General features: G+C 36.0%; 1 protein-coding gene across 2 annotated transcripts in view; it reads left to right on the plus strand.

The window, feature by feature from the left end:
• LOC115447530 overlaps positions 1–19,117 on the plus strand; it is a 41,396-nt gene that overhangs the window by 9,356 nt on the left and 12,923 nt on the right. Inside the window, exon 1 of one of the 2 annotated variants that reach the window (XM_037438421.1) lies at positions 1,888–2,104. The exons of the other annotated variant lie outside the window; for it this stretch is intronic. The gene's annotated coding sequence lies outside the window, so the exon portion shown is untranslated. Of the gene's footprint in view, positions 1–1,887; positions 2,105–19,117 lie in introns of those variants that run through there. 2 annotated transcript variants of the gene reach the window in all.

The raw sequence follows: 19,117 nt of genomic DNA on the forward strand, positions 1-19,117 counted from the left end.
TACAATGTAATAAGAACAGCGAGAAATCGCCGAACGAATTTGGATAAAAACTTGATGTACACTGTTCCTACAGATAGGCCGTGATCTGAATGAACATAAGAAAAGGTGTTTAGGTACTTTTTATTCCAGAATCGCCCACAATGTTACTTTTACTCAGTTAAGGACTTCCAAATAAAGGCCGTTCGGTAATCCGATGCGTTAACACCTTATTGGTGATCAAAATAGTCATATTGATTGATTTTTCAGAACTGATACAGTTTTGTGTCAGACTGGCAAAAATACAAAACAACAAATGCGACGTCTAATGTTGTCATTGTAAAACTAATCACAAACAATGCCGCATCATCAGGCCCCAAAATTAACGCCCCAACCCTTACTTAATTCGATTAACAATATCTCTACATATACCTAGTAACGAGTTGTAAATTAATGTATAATTTGAATCGTCAAGTACTACAGTCCACAAAATGATTCCGCAGGACCTTAAGATATTAACTTTCAAACAATTACTGAAGAGATAAAAGATATCTTTACTGAATTTAAGAGGTTCCCTAATGATAAACATAAAAAAGGGTGCGACGACGCAACCCCAAAATAGCCCATTATCACACAACCTGACATTCGCTGATATTTAACTAATCAGGTAACGAGGGTGAAAACCGCCAGAATAAGTATTTATATAAGTATTACTTCATTGTTGATTGTGACTAATGGTATTGAGTAGTTATAATCCATGGCACACGTCTCTCTGTAAATATTTACCGAGGTCCTTAATTATCCCTCACTATTGACCCTTGAGTTGTTCTCTACAGGGACATGTTGAAGGGATCTCCACTTTTGGAGAGTTGAATTCGATTAATGGCCATAATATTTAGCTTTTAAATCTGAACGGATAACTAATAGGTATTGTCAATCATTTGTAATTTTCTATCTAGGTTCACTACACTAGGAAAAGCGCAACTACCGCGTACAGACAGATAGGATATTAAAGATTGTCTAATTAAATGTAGAATTATATTATAACTTGCGCTATTTTATTAAATGGTCTCGGTAAATAAAATTTTAGAATAACTAACAGGTTTAGGCTCCCTGATATTTACTTATTCAAATCCAAGGTAAATATGTGAAGAATACCAGCAAGATTCAAAACCTTTTTACGCATTCTATCTGAATCTATAAATTGTTAAATATTCAATCACAGCGAATCAAATATAAGGCACTACCATAATATAATAAAACGACTGCCGTTGTGGTCTGGTGATTGCGCCTCACATAAAATACACCTTACATAACCGACGTGCCACCCGAAGGATTCGGAACGCACCCTCGCTCGAACGCGCTAATGCTGGGTTGCCAATAAACTAAAATATACGCTGTGCGTAACTCAACTAACATATACCTGATATCTCATTTTTCGTGTTACGTCCTTTATAGACCGTGTTATCCTGAATAGACATAGTGACAGATTGTCTTATTTATTGTAGACTAAATTCCCACTGTTCCGCCCGCACAAATCTTTCTCGTAATAAAAATCCCACTTTGTACTATTCCAGGATAATTTATAGCTTATATTTTGTTTATTCAGCCTTATGCTGACCTCTGGCACCACTGTCAATGCCCTAATTATGGCACTGTTTGTAACTATAATAATACATAAAACAAATGTCTACCTTCACTCACTGTCGCATTTATATTAAGGATACATATTATTTTTTTATATTTAGTACCGGGTTAGAGTTACACCATTTCATGTTTACGTTTATTTGACATGTAGGTACTGTATAGAGCTTTTTACAACTCATTTTGTGCTTTTTGCTCTATTGTGGTTATATTACATACGTTCCTGTGTAACTTTTTCAACTCATAATGCTGACAACCCCGTATGTAGAAAAAGCTACAGTGCGTCGCGTAACATCGTGGGGAGTGTTTGTGTGTTACGTGACATATTTCCCGGTTCAACGCACTCTGCTTCGCGAAAACAAAGACTCGATTCTCGTGTGTTGTTCACATCGAACATAAAAGAGATTTTTATCGGAAGGTCAGTTTACTTCATTAAAAACGAGAAGGAATGCTCTGAAGTATCGCACAGAATGCTGGAGAGCCGGTGAGTGAGTGTTCGAGCCTTGGTTATTAAGATGGATTTTGCCGCGATTATTTAACCTAAATTATTAGTATAATTCAGTGATATTTTCGTTTTACGTAGTTTGGTCGGAAAATTTCATCTAAGCAGGTAGAAACATATTTCTGTGTAGCCGGTGTTTTGAAGCTAGTGAAATGCAGATTTAGGTCATACCTGCATCTTGATCCCAGATAAAAGCTAAATTATGTATGGTTTTTAAAAGAGCTCCTAATTAACCTCCAGGATAATACTGAGTCTCGCCAGAATGACTTGCGTATTGCAGATCCCCTTGTTATTATTCGTTAGGCACACGGGCAGTACGCAGTCCCTAGTTGTAAGAAACTTGTTTACCAGATTCTACCTAAACCAGACAGCCACCTATGTATATTTTTTTACAGACCGCAGGCGTCTTAGATTCAATATCGTCCTGCTTTACGGGTGCACAAATTTTGTTACTTGGGTATAAAACTCAAGTTATGTATTAAAAATCCTGATTTTCAAGAGATAATGCTATAATTCTGTAAACAAATTGATGTATCTATACTCGTAGGTGTGCCTGAGTATATGAAACCTAATTAAGCGTCAGCCGAAGTAATAATGCGATCTGAGTAGGTTTCTTAAAAAATCATAGAATTAAAAAAAAATCACCCAATATTTATCGATCATGCAATATATTTTTGTGGTTTCCATCGTTTCCTTTGCCTCCCCTGATCTGTAAGGATAAAAAAACATACGGGCATAATCAGAGCCATTTTCCACCCTACGCGGCGACAATTCACAATAGCCTGTAGGGTGAACACTGTTTAAGGGGCTGTAAAGGTAAATATTATTATGGCGGTGGTCGGTGGCGAAACAATGCAAGTGTTTGTTATATGCTAACCACCAATTAAACGTATACATTATGGAATGCCTTTCTAAGGCTAAATAGTTGCTTTTCCATGTTATGAAAAACATAATTGTATTTATTTTCTGTGATAACAGAAATTTTAAGTGAATATATTGCATTGTTTTTATTTTTATACCTACTTTACACTTGAAATGGAGCTCATTACCACTACCTGACCTCATATGCCAGTACTGCTATGCCAATCATTACTGTAAAACCCAAACATATTAAACACATAAAATCAAATCAAAGCTAGCTGGTATCAGGCCAGCTTAAAAAATGCTTCAGTATTATGCTTAATCACTTTTAATACCTAACATTACTTAAATCTATTATAATTTATAGCACATCACATTTTACGGTTTTACTGCATGAATTACTTTCCGCCAAACGAATATGCGAGTCATTAATGACTAAACGTTATTGTACATAAAGCAAAGGAGCAACTGTTTAATCTGATTTTAAATTATCTCCATCACACATTATATAAACACTCATAACACCAGAATTATGACGAAATGAATTAGGGACTCAAGAAGGTATGGAGGTATTTGCGTTTCAGAAATTCGATAATATAATGCAAACATCAACCAAATGCAAGAATAACGTTCTATAACATAACTATGCAGACATGTTATTAACTAGCGGGTAGACTGCTGAACTTGTTTTTGAGAAGCAAGTTTGGATGTGAAGCGAATATATTTGAATGTAGAGTTCAAGGTCTCGGGTGGCAAATAATCGTTATAAGTTATTAGTATGCAGTATGCGTTATTCAGTACGATGAATACAAATTAAAATAGCATTCATTTGAATTTTAAAGTCACGTAAATCGATTATGGGATCCCTTCCCTATTTTGCACAATTTGTATGTATTTTCTTCCCCTTACAACCGTGTGGATCAAGCTTTTGTTTGCGTTATTTCCAAGTTGTGTCTATTAAGGGACGGTCGTCTGAAATTGTTGTAATATGTCGTATATTGTGTTTATGAGTAAATATTCGCCACGTACTATCACAAGACCCAACTGTTCGTTTGCCCTTCACTGCACTTGGTTTTAAGTGAAGATATGCCCAAGAAATATATCGCGCAGCAAAATTATATGAAATTAAATGAAAAAAATTATTTGAACCTGTAAAATGTTACACATTATTTAGATTCCGTCAATATTAACTCTACCGCCAGTTCGGAAAGCAGTTCTCACCAGAGAATGACGGGCAAGAAACGCTGGTGTTGCTCTTTTCAAAATCAGTTTAAGGTATAAACTACTGTACGTGATACACAGAAAATGGAAAAAAATACAATTGTTTTCTTTTTATGGCTGTTTAGAATAATTCAGTTGATTAAGCATCCATTGATGGTCGGCAGATCAAGTCTTCTTGCCTAATTGCCTTTTAAAAAAACACAAACATCAGCTTGCGTTTATCTATCTCTATTGAACGCGTTGTGAATGACAGGAGATAACAAGACATCATTTATTTACACGTATAATTCACTATTTCATATTTGTTTACATCAAGATTTCCTTCCCTTAACATAGTATAAAGTATAGGTGTATTCCGACAACTGCGCTATATCCAAGGTATTAATTAACGCTTCCATAAAATTATGATCAGACCTTTCAATCAGTGAATAATTTGCGAGTATATGTTATATTACCTGCACTACAGTTGGCGCCCACCGTGGTGTAGTTCAGTTAATTAATTAACATTCGCGTGAAATTCTTGCGACGTGTATTGTGTAATAGTAAAGTACTCAACTTTAAATGAGAATTTCCCTTAAAAATTATAGCAATGGCAAAACTATTGTTTGCAATGTTTGGCGAAACTTGTTTTGTATTTTGATGCTATTAAATATGGTGTCAGCAATCTGCCTGTAGACAAAGTTCTTCTGTTTTTGGATTTTTTATTGTAAGTCATTATAGTAAGTGTATCCTACTTAAGATAACAAGATACCATTTTACTGCTCATTAACTTACGAAGTATATCAAGCTGCTTTATCACTTCGTCTTATTTCAGAGTCTACTAAATATACCTGAAAATAAAAAAGATTTTGTACTCTCGAGGGAGATATTTAACAAAATATGAAGTTATCTGGGGACGCTACGCATGACTGGCGCTGAGGGATGTTTCGGGAGTGAGGGTGTGTTCTCGACGCTATGTTCAAAGGTCCGCCGGCCTTGAAACTGGGGGTTTTCACTTAACTGGGGCTCAAGTGTTCTACGAGGGTCTGTAGTTACAACGAGAATTCTTAAATAATTATGGCGTTCAGGCTCTTGAGACTTTAATTCTTAAGGCGATTTAACTTTTTTTTAAATATGCGGATGTCTGAGACGGTTTTAAGAGCAAGAAATAACTGGGCAACCACGTTGGGCGCTATTTCAATAGCAAATGAAACACTATTAATCATTTTATTTTATTTTATTGAGGAAAGTAAACAGTTACGTAAAATTGTATAAACATATAACCTACAACATACAACATCAAAAATAAAAAACAATTTAGCCTTTACCCAATTTTTTCATATTGCCGTTTATACCAAAGCATTTATCAATAATAATTAATTAAAACTTTTAGATTATTGTAATTAGATTTCCATCGCCGTTCTCTGGCTTAAATGTCCTATTATACATTTTCCCGAGATAAAAATTAGGCCATTAATTAATGCAGGATTTGGGTTATACAATATCTAAATTAAATCTATTTCCATGTTAGGCAACCGCATTAAACCGTTTAGCGGTTAATGCGTTAACTTCTATCAAACATCCAAGTTTCCACTTTTATATTAGTAGGATTAGTACACAATATTTTCTTTCACTTGTAGTTCGGCGGCCATGTTGGAAAAAGTCGTTGACCGCAGCCGATGTCTAACAATAGGTTCAATCTGCCTTTGTCCTGGCGGACTATGGGCTGGTCTAGCTATATCTCTTTCGCAACTTATATGAAAATGGTTTCATTTAGCTTTGCGGCGTAGACAATTTGATATAGATAAAAAATGAGGGTAGTTTTTACTCAATTTGATGTAAATATGCTATATTATACTTACACCTAGAATCCGTCCTTCTGTACATATATGTACGTATACGTAAGTATTTTTGTTAAACCAATAACTGATACCTATAAATATCCAGAAGTTCCGACACGAAACAAGACCTGCTGCTGAAATTTCTGCTTGACTGCAAAGTTGGATCCAAAATCTCGCAGTAGATATAATGATATTTACTGTAAAACACAAAATAAACTTTTATATCAATATCTTATTGCTTTTTCTAAAATATGTTTTCCGGAATGCGCCTCAATATCCGTAACATAGCAATCTAAAGACGCGATTGGGAGATTTCTATCAAATCTGGATAGCGGGGTAAGCGACAAGAATTCCGGAATGCAATATCCGTGTCTCGGACGATTTCACTCCGATATTTCAATTTAGCAATTGAGACGAGGAATATCTTATTTCCGGATCGGAATTTTTGGAGTAACAAATAGATACAAGACATATTAATTGTTTTAACATTTTCAAACTGTAAATTTGTGGCTAGTGGTGGTGGTAAACCCAGGATGTGGCAAATTTAAGTCGCTGAAGTGTTTAATGAAGTATATCTATAGTAGCTGATATTATGCTATTTATAGAGCCAGATCGTAGGTCGTACAATTTTATCTGCAACTTGTACTATCTCTACTACAAATGCCTGGGCTCTGGATTAATTTGGCATGCCAGTCACAAACATTTGATTTTTTTATTAGGAATCCAGAAATGGCGTGCCGGTTTCCAGTTAATGGCACGTGACTAAATGATCATCGGCAATTTTGTTAAGTACCTAATGTAACTTCTACCATAAGAGGAATCGCAAGTGCGCTTACAACATAAAGAAAGATAGGAATTAGTAATTATTTTACACTTGTTAATTTTATTGAACACAAGAAACGGAACGACAAAGGTGTTATTTTCATTTCGATAGCCTTTGAACCTGATCATTCAAGTCCTCAAACAGACTACGTTAGTCAATCAGATACAACCATTTAGCCGTTTATAGTGACGTCGAATCCCATCAATTTGACAACGTTGATGAAACAATGCAAAGTGTCTACAGTTTTAAATGAACGTTTCCCCTTCGCAGCCGGACCCGGGGCGGTAACGTGGCGCCCCTGGGGTGAACGACCCTGCAACCCTCCATTGCGAAACATGAGACTCAAGGCAGGTTGTTTGTCAATATTATGACGTACGGGCTGATAATTTTAGAACAATAATAGCAAAATAATCCCAACTATAGAACTAAGTTGGTTTGTAGGTTTAGTGCAAGCAAGCCTTCAGGTTTTTGAAGCGTAAGCAGTTAACAGCGATCCCTGCGGATGTAAAAAGGAAAGGAAAGATCCTAGTAGGGGTGTAGAATACTGTAAATAAACCTTTTTAGGTCTCAGCCTACATGTTGGTACTATATCTTGTCTATTTTCGCTCTGGCCAGTGTGCAAGCACTATTGTTTCGGCTTGAACTATAATGTATCGCCTATGTAGTGGTTCATGTTACCAAAAAAAATATTTTCGCTTTTATGCCCTCCGAGAATCCGAATATTTCAATTGTCATGGAAACTTACAGGTCATTATAAAGTGGATACTTCAATGTAGTACCTTGAAGGTTTTGAAAGGAATTTTAAAAGAAATTACATAATAACTTTAACAATTTTTACGAGTCCGTTTGTATTTTTATCTTGATTTTCACCATGCTTTATATTTTAATGTAATAAAAACACGATTCTTGCCAAATACTTAGCTTCAGCAGTTTCATAATTATGTTTTAGACAGTGCATTGTAATTAGAAAAAAATCTATTGCTCGTTTTTATAAATAATGGCAAAATTGTACCAAGAAGTCTTACATAATGATAGATCCACCGCCTATGATCATAGTCACTGCAAAGTAAATGGGTGTGCCTAGTTGACCTGAAGAAGGATGAAAGAGGAGGTTTTTTTGCTTTTTATATCATTATTTCTAATAAATAAAATAAGTTTTCTTGTGAGTTTTTATATTGTTATAGTTAAAGGCGCGTATTAACCATTTTCCTTTTGTGTTTATTCCCAAATACCCTGCAGAGTAGAGTAGTAGCGTACTACTGGACGTAGCGTGACGTCACTCTTTTAGATCTGGCTTTCATCCAGTGGATCCACTCAGAGAGAGCTCGTTAGCGAATCGATTACTGCACGTTAGTTTGACGTTTTTTGTACACGGAAACGAGGTAATGATGGCTCCACAGATGGTACACGCAATAGGGGATAGGAAGGGTTAACTACAAAGAAATAAGCGTTCGGCACCTTACGACATTGTAATAATGCCAATCACAAAGCTCATTAATTCCAAGTGAAGTAAATAAACGTAATTTTTAATTTAACTTCGTACTTTTTAAGGCGTTTCATGAAGCAGTAATTTATTAATAATTATCAAACAAGTTTTCTTCGATTTTATATTTTTTATACTCTATTTCAAGGCTTGTTGGTGTGAGCAATAAGTCAGCGTCAAACTTTTTATTATTTACTTTAGTAACACTAATAGACAATCTATCCTTTGTTTTCAGTAATTGCAATCGCAATAAAACAAATAACCTCTACGTTATCTTGATGAACGAAATAATGAACTCGAGTAGCAATTCCTTTTTTTATAGCGCCGGCAAATAAATAAAATTGCACCTGATTTTTGATATTCATAAATGCCTAAAAAATGCATGAGAATATTGAAAACTTATATCACTTTAAATTTAATTATACCTCGCCAATAGGGTGGAGCAGAACCTGTAAACTTGCTAGTCAAACGCCTCATCCATCATTCAGCTCGCACATGCTACTCCCGTCCACCACTTCATTATGCTTGAATTATCGATGCCTAGGTAAGATTGACACCAAAATCCCCTGCTAGTGAACAATTTAGTGTGCTTGTACATACATCGTAGATAATACTGTAGTTTGGTCGTGAACGAAACTTGAAAGACGATACGACGCTCCATAAATCCGAAGCAAGCCGATTATTTTCTTCTAAACCTAATGTGTGGCACTTATTACAGAATATTGTATACTTGTTTCTATTTGGATACAAAATATGCCTCACGAAGTAACCCCACCACGATGTTTTTCTCTCCTACATACCACAAAATATTAATAGCCATTAATGGCGTATAAGGTTCTTTGCGGGTATGTTGAAGCTCTGTTATGAACTTTCCCGTAGTTGGAGTTTCTCCAAATATTGTAAGCATTTTTCAGTTACCTGACCGGTGCCAATTTTTAAGATTGCACTTTTTCAATAATCTAATCATTTTTTTATCATAATTTTTTTTTATCGAAACTTAGTAAACTAGATCCGGTGAATTTTTACCATCATTGCTCTAATCGCCAACCTTTTGGGTAGGTGTAGCGAAAAAAGTATGGAAAATATGGAATGAAATTGAATCGTGATCGTCATTAAGTCTAACAGATTATACTGCCATCTAATAATATTATGTACTCAATTAATGATATACTGGCAACATTGCCACTTAAACTGGAACATAATGCACAAAATATAAATAGTGAGATCAGTAGAGTATCCAGGCAGACTCCTTACGAGACCAGGAATATAGTTAAAGATGGGCTAACCTATGAAAGAACGATTGACGCAACCTGATATATTAAACGTGAAGTAAACCTAAAATATCTTCATTAATCCGATGGCATCACCCCAGTTCTGTAGCTAACAAGCGACAAAAAACTTCATAACCCCAGTGAGCCGACTTGCATCAAATATTAACTTCTCTCTACCGACAGCGGAACGTGAAAAATGCAAAATGAGAACGAATAGATTATCGTTTTTTTCATCTCATAGTATTTTTTTTAAAATGATATCATGCATGACGTATAACAAACTAATAACGTTTGATAAATATGCATTTGAGCCCATGTAATGCTGTATTTGATGAAGGAGATGCATCAGTATTAGATACATACATGTAATAATCATGAGAGCGTGCGCTGTGCAGTGGCTTTGTAATTGAAAGTTCTAGAACTTAATAGTATACTTGCTATTTATGGGTCCTTCTACTCTCAGGCGAGCTGCTTCTATGTCCCTCATTATATCAGTGGAATCATAAAGCGATACCCCGATCAATACAAAACTAAACAAGTTCACAATAATTAGTCCCTAAATCACTGATGAGGGAATGCTCACCCTTTAGTTCCACCCCATGACAGGATTTGACAATACAGTCATCCCTTGACCGCTATATTAGACTATAGTTTAAAAAACAGGGTAGAGGTGGCGCGGAAACCACTGACCTGCTGTACTTGACTTGTGACATATAACACTGAAGTGGTAAGCGATGGTAGTGGAATAGTTAAAAGTTAAACTAGGCAATTAGATATAGCATCAATTGATTAAAGTTATTTTTTGATGAAGTAGATATATTAATTGCTTCTGGGCTAACGTTAATGGAAGTTTCTTTATATTTATTGACATTAATTGTAATTTTATTGAATTATTTCAGAGTTATGACATTTTTTATGAATTTACCGGTATAATTAACGATATTTGAAGTCGTTTATAGCGACGAAAAAAAAAAACGAAAACCGGCATTACTATTCCACAGACCATAGAGATCGACGATACACATGAAACAGAAACATTGCTCATACAAAAACATGTTGCATCTGAATGGACGGGAGAAGTCTGTTCAGTTCACAAAGTGCGATGTCGGAGTGGAGCAACAATGAGACGCGTCTGTGTCGACTGTCGGGAATACTGATCGCCCGAGATGTGCATAACGAACCCGTAGGGCTGACAATTTAATTGCATCAAAGAGTTACAAAGTGAAATAGTCCAAACTTGTAGCTCGCCCTGAAGTTGCCGCTAGCGGTACCAGCGCACGTGTGTTCACTACACACGCAAGCATACACCTGCTATAAGTTTAAAACGTATAAGTTTGATAAATCTAAAGTCTATACCGTAGTTGCAGATTTCGTAGAAAAGGATTTTTCAATATTTTTATATAGGGTTAGTTCTAGTAAAGATGCATCCAGCACGCCTCTATTGTTCCAAATATGCAGAAGTAAACTACCACCGTGTTTATAGCTGCCTACTTAATGATGCGACGAGACGTCCTAAATTGTTTAGCGACTGGAACTAGCTGTCATGTCACGCGGGTAATAACTGGGTCGAAATGCCGGTTACTCCAATTTAACAATACGGAAGACCAGTAAAATTCCGATTCGGAAATTAATTTTTTCTCGTATAAAATGGTAAATTTTTCTAACACAATCATATTTACTTCTTCTAGACCAATAAAACAAAAATTCTTTTTAAAAATAAACAGTACGTGCCAACCCTAGAGGTTGTATGCAGACAGCGTCTCATCTGGCGTTTTAAAATTGCTCCGGGCACCGTGTGCTTATTCCTTTTTGATTAAAATGACCCTTGTGGTGCCGACCCCGGAATATTTGGCGATATACTCACCCATAAAGGAGTCTAATTTAAGTATGTTGTGGGTTAGTTTTAAAATTGGCGTATTGTTTTTAACGGTCAAAAATGACGGCACCTATAAAAATTGTTACTTATTAAAATTTTGCAAAGCTATGCTTAGTTAAAACACAAATTTACTCGATCAGCTGTAAGTCAAAAGCCGCCGTCTTGTCTCTTAATAAGGTTGAAACTAGGAATCCGTGATGATTTTGACAGCTATTTGAGCAAATCTTAACCACCTCTTAACGCTAAAACAAGTTTATAAGTATGACTGTAAGTGTTATAATGTTATGTCACCTTGACCTTATAATCAGCTCGACTGAGGTGACATTTATTTTTTATCCGATGTGTAAAGGCGTCTTTGCCGTTATGCTCAAACAGTTATCAATATTGTTAGAGAGGTGTGACGTAAACATCTCATAAATGAGGATCACATAAACGTCGACAAGTACATTCGATTTGGCAGCTGACTTGGCCAATAGCGTTTAGAGTCAAAAAATCTAAGAAATTCAGTCTAGGACGTTGCAATCTTAGCACCAACTACACTTAGGTTATGAATAGTGATTTCGTAGGTCTCTACATAAGACAAAGATAATAAGTGTGAATTTTCACGATTTAAAATACATTTGCCGCCCGATTTTGCAATCGCGTAATTAACTGGATATAAGTTCCATAATGTATGATTGCACTAGATGAGCCACTGCCTACCCTTGGGATGAAATACGTGATAATATGTAGGTGTTTAACCACCAGATTTTGTCAAAAATAACTCGGCAAATCCCTCGTACTGGCGTGTTAACGCGTTTAATGTAGTTGAAGGGATGATTCGATAATCCGCGTCTAGGGCACTCGTTACGGACCTAACTGGGGACAGGCTGGAGGCAGGAGATACGCCCCTCCCATGCCGCCCACTAAGGGTTGCTAGAAAACAAAAAAAATAGTTGAAAACACGTGAAATATTAGGTTCATATTTGTTTCTTTTAATTGCTTATATATATTTTTTTTAAAGTTTTAACACTCCGTGCCAACAGAAGGGTTATATGAGTTTAACGTTATTTATTTATTTATTAAATATAATCTTACAGGAGTTACACCCAATGCATTTATATTTATATTGTCATAATATTATAGCCAATTCAGATACAGATTATATTATAACTTATTTGTCCGTCTGTGACATCGATACTCAAAATAAATGAACTGATTTTTAAAATCAAACTACATTGCGGATATTATTGCGGTTTTTATATTATAATTTTCTTCCGAAGTTTCCGAAATGAAGTTTCATTGATGTAGCATCCGAACAGTCAACTGTATAATATGAAATTACAATGGAAAGTTGATTTACTTGCACCACAAAATACATTTGATTTAAAAGCTGTTTAAAAACTCATAATTTTTATTTATTTATTTATTTATTTGAACAGCCAACAAAACATACACCTTACATAGTTTGTTTTTTAACAATTCCATAAGTAATTGCTGCAGTGCTGTTTTAATTACAGGCTTTCACAGCATGACCATATTAAATACATAACAATAAACAATTGGCTAATAATAATTTTTAAAGTTTACTTTAATCCTTCTAGACTCTAACAGACACAACTGCCCAAAAATATCGTACGAATATTTTGATCTATATGAATTAATCTCAAAATTGTCTGGCAACATTCCCCCACGCTGACCTGGGAGGAAGGCACGCTGAATGGATTGAAACATTTGTAACGTACTTTTTCCAGCGGGGACGAGGTCAGCATGATTACTGCTAAAGAGCACGCTCGGTGACTTTTTTCTCTTGGTTGTTCATCTTTTAATTAAAAAGGTAGCTTTTCAATAGTACATTTTTCTTTGGTGTGGATTGTATATTAAAACTGACAAGTACTAAATAGGCATCTCGTATGAACGGACGTCCTCGCCACGTAGGCGAAAGTAACTACATATGTAGGTTTCGCACTGTTTCATCTATTTCGATTCCCTTCTTTATTTAAAAAAAAATATTATGTCTCAAAAAACACCGTGTAAATAGGTACGCTATTCGAGTTCGTCTGGTTTGCCTGTTTTTGTAAAGAAGCAATTTCCTGGCTCTTTTTTGACCAAGTGGCTTTATATGTTTTGTCTATTCTTAATATCAATATTTTAAACTTTTTAATACTGTTAATAAAAATATGTCGTTGGAGAAATATATTTGTAGATAATACAATGATTAGCAAATATACGAGCGTGAATCATGAAGGCGACTATATTGTGATATCAGTTATCTCAATTGATACGTACATCGTTGCAGACTTATTGATTTTGCAACCAGTTGGTTTCTAATTTGGACTGCCTCGGTGGCGTAGTTGTATTGCATGTCCGGTACAATAGCGCTCTGAGGTCCTGGGTTCGAATCCCGGGTCGGGCAAAGTGATATTTGGGTTTTTCTGCTCAGTATCAGCCCGGAGTCTGGAATTTGTGCCCGATATGGCGATAGGCTCGCCCCCTATCACATCATGGGACGGAACATACTTGGCGAAAAGTGGGCGCCCTAGTTGCGCCTCTGCATACCCCTTCGGGGATAAATGCGTGATGTTATGTGTATGTATGGCTTCTAATTAAGAACTAACTAGTTTTTTCCTAAACCTAACGAAGGTGTAAGTCACGAGACGAAAGCCCCGCCCCATATCTAGTAACTGCCTTTAACTTTAAATTACAAAGTATGTACTTCAAAACATTGTTCCAAGCTTCCAACCCTGGAGCATTAAATGTTGAAGACGTAATAGAAACTTAGTATTCTCTATTACACCAATTTCACGTCCCGTCGGAGTTAAATAGAACTTAAGGCAAAGCATTGCAATTAGCTTTAACACGCCCGAAACGTGCTACTATATTTATTTATTTAAATCTTTATTGTACACCATAATTGTTAAAACAAATAAATATGTATACATATTATGGAAATAGGTAAAACATCGGTGGTACAAATGGCGGTCTTATCGCTCGAGGCGATCTCTACCAGACAACCATTGGATGGATGATAAAAATAGTTGAAAGGGCTGTTTAGGGCGTACGTAAAAATAATAATAATAGAATTAAAAATATAACTACTATAACTACGCTCATGCATCACCCAAAAGTAGTCCTGGTTAGGTTATTTTTGAGCACCTCCAGGATCTGCGCTCTGTGTCTTGGCACCGCTGGTACTGCCCTAATTTCGGCACTTAAGCGAAGAAGAAGAAACGCGATAACTGCACGTATTACCTCTGCGCTTAGTAAATTTACTTCAGGAAAAAACAACACAATTGAAGTTGTTATGTGTTCGTCATCCTATTTGTTCGACAGGCGATGGGTGGCGGCGGGTGTTTGTCTGAGCGTCGGATGATGCGGTGCCAGCGTGTACCCGCACATGATGCCTCAGGGTTGTATTTCCGTTCGATTGCGTGTCATTTAATTTGTTACCGATTTGGAATTGATTTATTTATTGACTGTGCTAGGGATATTTTGTAGTGTTAGAAATCTAGAATTTCTATAAGCTGCCAGGAGTACTGATTTTCGTACTTTTTAGCGAGTCGTAGGTTTAAGAGTCCGCTCCCGAAATAGTAAGTAGTCTAGAGACCTTAGTGGAAATGTATGTAGCTTTCTATTAGCGAATGGTTTTTTCAGACAGACACTCTCTTACGCGGAACTTACCTATACCTTGTAGTTGTATGAACAGTTTAAATGAAAAGAAAAAGACATTATTTATTATTGTGATACTATCGATGATTATTGGTGATGACAATGATTTAACAAAGAATTATCACTATCTGAATATCAAAGTAACAAAATCTAGTTAGAAATTGTTACTTCGATAACTGGCATAAACCCTAGTAATGGGTGTTCGTACAATACTGTGGAGTTATACAATGTAAAGCGGAATAATACAAACAATGGTTCTTTCAAAACGCTTACAAATTGCTCTACATACAGTTACATGCATCGTATTATTTACGGCTCTGACATTTATAAGTTCAAGCATATCTCCAACTAGCCGGTAGAGGTGTAATACTTCTTAATGCTTATTTTTAACCTTCTTCTTCTTCTATCTGGGTAAACTATTCCATTTCACTATGGTATAGAGACAATCCACTTCATTATAGTATCTACTATTGTAGAAATAATTCGCCATTTTATGACTTATATTAAATAAAACTCCTCCTGGCTCTAGTCCTAAGAAACTCGTATTAGAAAAGAAAAAATCATCTCCAGTACTTAAGTACACTTAAGTAAGAACTACTACTACACTACTTAAGTAAGAATTTAAATTCTAAAAATTAAAACAATGTATCTGTTGAAGCTTGTCAATCAGTTATCTTTAAGGCCCATTTATTTCCATGAAAAAATATCGCCTACAGCGCCTCGAGCTATAGAAAAACCATAAGCACCAATATTTTAGCCAATTCAGCCGCCAGCGGTGTGATGTAGACGGCATCCCCTACCGCAACCCTTCGAAGCACTCCCCGTCAAATATTAGGGTTGATAAATGTCTGATTTTAATCTGGCACTATGGTTGCGAACGCGGGCCGACTGCGGTGTTGAGTTTGAGGTTTCATCTCAGGGTCCCGTGAACTTATACAGGATTTTATACCGGATTCTGAAATGGTGCCCCATAATACGTAAATAGCAATGGGTTCGTAGGAACGAATGTGTGTAATAACATGATACTAATCATATTTGACGAAACCTCTTGACATACTCCATAGAAGGGAGGAGGCTTGATCCTTTGTTAAATGTATAATAAAAAAAATTGCCTACGTGGATATTATGATTAAAGGTGTTGCCATCCGCTTAATATTATTAATAATATGAATACGCTCAGTAACGTAATAAAGCATAGTGAACAATATATTATGTATTTCAATAACACCTCAAAACTACCTATGCTTACAAATAAAGAACTTGATCTGATTTAATGATGTCTAACAAATATCACATCTTCACATTTATAATAGTATTTTAACGGTCAGTAATTTCATCTCCTTGTCTAGATGTCATTGATTTATTTACGATGCCCACGTCAAGTTAGATGTGGCAACCCTGGCGGATGATAAATACGTCGCGTCGTCCCCAGGCGTTGTTATCATTACAGTTATAGGCTATCTATTACGTCTTTACAGAGCTTAGCTTTTTGTTAGGGTTGTCGCTGGATTACTACGTTCTTAAACGGTCCTGAAGAAAGTGACGAGCTGATAGACCTTTTATACAGAAATTGTATAAAGCAGTTACTTTATTTTTTATCCGACTATCAATCTCCGTTGAGTCCTGTTTGAAGGACCAATTTCCTTCAAACTTTGTTACCTTCATGCTTCAAAGTAGTTAAAACCAAAAACTGGATCGAAATTCTGGTTCTTGCTACCAGTGTTTGTACGAAGTCTTAACAATCGTTGACGTGGTCATCTCATCAATTATAATCAAACTATCTACATCGTGTCTGCTCTTTATAAGACAATGATATTAACCCATTCACAGGCTAAAACACAACTCTACCACATTTAGTACGCATTTGAATGTTCTAGAACCAACCGAAAGTATTTAAGAATAGTCTATTGTGCGGCAGTTTTTGCTCGTTAATGTGTGCGATAAAGGCTTTGTAAAGGTATGGAAGCATTATTACAGAGATTTAAACGGTTATCTAGCTTAAAGTCTCCGAGATTTAATGCATGTGAGCGAAAGCGACATTGTTAAATGCATTTAAAATGTCTGTGTTCGCGTAATGGCGCCCAACTCGTTGTTTTGAATGGACAAGCAAGCCGGGTCATCCGTTGTTTACAATCAACATTTTTGTCACAAAACAACCACTTTTCTATCTTAAAAATTGAATGAAAACCACTATTTTCTTTACATCCAGATATTTCTCTGCAATCCAAGTCCTCGGATAAACAGTGGCTTCAAATTTGTAAAAGATAGTATATTATATAAGCGGCCATAGCCTAGTTGGGAGTGGAACGGACTGCCGAGACGAATTTCCGCAGGTTCAAATCCCAAGGGCACACACCTCTGACTTTTCTAAAAATTCATGTGTGTATTTTTTGTGAATTTATCGTTCGCTTCAACGGTGAAGGAAAATATCGTGAGGAAACCTGCACATCTGAGAAGTTCTCTATAGGAATTTCGAAGGTGTGTGAAGTCTACCAATCCGCACTAGGCCAGCGTGGTGAACTAAGGCCTAATCCCTCTCAGCAGTAGAGGAGGCCCGTGCTCAGCAGTGGGCAAGTATATAATATAGGGCTGATATTATTATTTATTAGTATATTATATCCTTTATTAATCCACGGTTATGCAACTTTGGCTTCACATATTATTACCCTTCAGTTTCTCAGGATCTGTCCATGTAGACATTTGTATTTAGGTTACAAAGTACAACAAGAGTCCACATTTTATCTGTTCCAATCAAATACGGTCACAAGATACTTTGCTATCCAGCAGTTACCGGAGTGCTGGCACGGGACCAATGCTCTGTAAGACAAATAGGTTCAATATAATAATTCTCAACGCCGGATAAAACATAGAATTTTTTTCGCAATGAGTAAAGACCGGCCAAGTTTATCGGACTTGCGCGCTGGCGGTTCCGTACTCGCGACACGTTATATCTATTAATTAAGATTACCGCCACCATAGCACGGACTGTGAACATATTGACTTGGCAACTCCTACGTAGTACGTATTTGGCTTTGAAAAGATAATGATTTAGTTTTGGGCTTTGTAAAGTATGGTCTCTTTCACTTACGTCATTGACATTTCGTCTTTGACTTGACGATTATCTTTCTTTAGCTCCATTTATGTAATAATTGGTGTTCCTTACGTCTTCGCTCACGTGAAAAGTTTCTCGCTACAAAAATCTATAAATCACTGTACCGATGTATAGCGTAATCTGTACGGGGCGCCGTCAGCGCCATCTACTTAAAAATCTGATGAAACATGCAACTAGTTCCAAGGGAAGCAAATTACCGGATTGAAAATTGCCCTAAATGTTATGCAGGGACATGGTCTATCCGTATGTTGTTACTACTTGCTGCATTTACTTCTAAGAAACATCTATATATTTTCACAAGCATTCGTATTTATAATATGAGTAAAAAGAAAATAATAAATATTAAAGAAAACTTATTAAACTTAATATGAAAAACTTTATCTACGCTCCTTTTAAAGCAAGACGATGCGCATTTGTGGATATCACCTAATATTCGTCAATACCAGACTATTTGCCACAACCAATCCGGCGAGAATCGGACAGATGGCAACCCTAAAAACAATAGTATCTAGTAATACAATAACGAGTTAGTAGGAGTAAGGTTTTTTGGCTCGACTCGCGACTCGAGATTTACGAGCCTGTACCAACTACCACGATAAATTACCAACAATGTCCTTTTATATTACTTATTTATATATAGTAGGTTGTGCTAAATTGATTTTTGTCGGCAAACTACATTGGTTTCTGGGTTCAGATTTAAGTGCGTTGTTTCACCACTATGGAGAGTTCAAATCTTGACTTGACCATAGAAGTAGCTTAGGCAACATAACTGTACAAATTCATAATTTCAAATGACCTATACGGTGTGTTCTTACGATTTTTTTTGTTTTGCCATTAATAAGATGGATTTAGTTTACTTCACACAAAAAAAAAACAATTA

This window comes from Manduca sexta, chromosome 14 (assembly GCF_014839805.1).
Source record: "Manduca sexta isolate Smith_Timp_Sample1 chromosome 14, JHU_Msex_v1.0, whole genome shotgun sequence".
Classification (NCBI taxonomy): Eukaryota; Metazoa; Arthropoda; class Insecta; order Lepidoptera; family Sphingidae; genus Manduca; species Manduca sexta.